Here is a 2,581-nt window from a genome sequence, read left to right as displayed (position 1 = left end):
TTTTCAAAAAGTTCGTTGAGTTGTAACCCCGAGTTGATTCTAGGAGAAAGATGGGGATTGGATTGTTTAGAGATCCTTGGTAGAGACTAATCCATTATAGTCTTTTTAAGATTATAGTGAAATAGCAGAAGTTGCCTAGCTAGATTCTCACGAGTTCATTTGAACTCTAGAAGCAATTCTAGTGTTGTTTGGGTTACTCCTGCTTATTACAGGCCTCAAGTTCACAATACCATTAGACTCGTTCACAGTTTTTCTTTTTTACTTTTTAGTTGTCGTTACCAACTCGAGCATAATTCAACTAAGAAGGCTCGATATTTAAATCTCAATCCTCGCTCGCATGTGGTTGAACTTAAAAGAAACTATTGAATGATCTCAAAGAATGACCATTTTCAGCATCTCTAGAATTTTTCTTCTTTTATTATTGAATGAAAGTTCTAGGAAGTATCTTATTGTACTTTTGCCTCTTGTACACTTAATACCATCATGTTTGACCAGAGAGGATGGGTCCTTTGGATTCCTCATTGCTCTGACCATTTTTTTGTGGTGAGTTCTGCGAAGCTATCGGACCCGACCGAGATGATTTCTAACTTCTTGGGATATGTTTCTTTCATTGCTGAGTTGGTAGTTCGTGATATATTATAGTTGGGTTATTCTATTATGTTAGACTGCTCTGTTGAATCTCAGGATCATTTGTTGTTTGGATTGCCTCTGCAATCGAATAGTTTTGGATAGTGTTTTGTCTTGGAGAGGTTCATACCGACCTTTTCCTCTTTTTTCGTGTAAAGCTTCCCTTCATCTAGTCCCATATTCAATTAGTAGAGATCAGGTTGGATCAACTAGGTGAGCAAGGATAACAAATTGTGATGTTGATGTCGTATTTGGAGACTAGTCTAGTGTGCATCTACTTAACCATATTTGGAGGGAGCGGAAAGTACGACTTCATGGGTCGACTATGCATTCCTCTTCAAGTTGTCCTTTTATGACCTTTGAAAAGGACCTTGGAGATTTTTGTGGGTCTAAATTATTTTTGTTTCTATTCCTATTTGCATCTTTGTTATTAGCTAAGTTAAATTAATGTAACGATGAAGGCAAAAGGTTTAGAAAAGTTGGAAGAAACAAATAATTTGGAAAAAGATGAGTTTATAATAAAGACTTTACTCTTATGTTCAAACCATTACAACAGGAACATAAAGTGGAATCAATTAAATTAAGATTAGTGGCTGTCATGAAAATGTTTTTAATTTTTTAAAAATTTGGACGAAAAAACCTACTAAGGATGCATCTATCATCTAGGTTCATTCATTGACTCTTTGATTGAAGTTGATTATGCTTGAAAGACGAAACAAATGAAAGATTTGTTTGAAAGAAAGGTGCGGAGTAGCTTGACTTATAGTTTACTGAGGGCACGTCAAAATGATCTGTGGCTTTTTGAACCTTAAAAAATGAATATATATCGATTATGGTTAAGTTTTCGTTATAAAGTAATGTTTTTAAATTCAATATTTAAAAAATGAGAAGGGAGGCAAATATAGGGTGAGTGAAATTATTAAACACAATAAATTATAATAAAGTAGTGTTGGAAGTTGCCTTAATGGGACAATATAGAAGTGGATGATGGAGGCAACTCAAACTTAAGAATAAAGGGTATCCAATACTTGAATTCCAAGCATGGAATTTTCACATATATTTATTGTATTTACCTTTTATGACGTTTGTTTTATTTTATCATTTTTATTATTTTTATTATTATTACCAGAAAAACTGTGTTGCATCACAAGAACGACAAGAACGAATCAAGGACTAGAGCAATTAAGGGCAAAATAAAGTATAAAAGCCTAAAGTAGATTAAAACGGATCAATGCAGAATAAGAACTTAGCCCTTGAGTCGAAGCTCGAGTTCATAACTGGCTTTGGCCTAGAGTCAACTCCTTTTGAAGGGTTGCACTCAACGCTCACTTAACTCGTGGAATTTCAGTCCAACTCTGATCTGATCCTCTTTTATCCTAACTCTATAAGAGTTAAAAAAAAACCCTAGTTGTGAGGTATATAAGCTCTTTCCTCTTGTTTTCAACCTTGGTTATCTAACATCTTTGTAGGCCTAGATCAAGCGTACCCCCAAGTCAAGAAAATCCTTCGAGCTCGGTTCAACTAACTTAATGACATTTTTTGCAATTTTATATCCCGGAGGTAAGCTTTTAGGCTTATCTAATTGCCATATCACTACCAAAATAAACCCGAGGCTCAATTGTTGAGACCAACCAACAAAGTTCAAGCTCCAATTAGTGCACCATCGCTCACAAAATGAAGCCTACAAGCTCATTCATAAGAGAAAATCTCAAAATTCTATAAATAAGAGATCGAGACTGAAACCTATCCCACAATATGCAAAAATTCTTATCGAACGAGACTTGATTAGAGACTAAAAGAAGCGTAACAAAGAATTAAAAGATAAATAAATTAAGAATTCAGACACGAACAATAATACACGTGAAAAAAAATAAAGGAGAAAATTTTAAATATAATATTTTAGATAAAAAGAATTGAGACAAATATAAGGTTGATAGATTGGTTATTAAATACG

General features: G+C 33.9%; 1 long non-coding RNA gene across 1 annotated transcript; it reads left to right on the top strand.

The window, feature by feature from the left end:
- On the top strand, positions 1-392 carry LOC111475655. The gene is made up of 2 exons (XR_002716629.1): positions 1-64; positions 174-392. It is a non-coding gene; the product is annotated as an uncharacterized LOC111475655 (long non-coding RNA).
- Positions 393-2,581: the final 2,189 nt, after the last annotated feature.

The sequence above is a fragment of the Cucurbita maxima genome, unplaced genomic scaffold (genome assembly GCF_002738345.1).
Source record: "Cucurbita maxima cultivar Rimu unplaced genomic scaffold, Cmax_1.0 Cma_Scf02309, whole genome shotgun sequence".
In the NCBI taxonomy this organism is placed as follows: domain Eukaryota; kingdom Viridiplantae; phylum Streptophyta; class Magnoliopsida; order Cucurbitales; family Cucurbitaceae; genus Cucurbita; species Cucurbita maxima.
The sequence above is the reverse complement of the archived record's forward strand: the minus strand, read 5'-3'. Positions and strand labels throughout refer to the sequence as shown.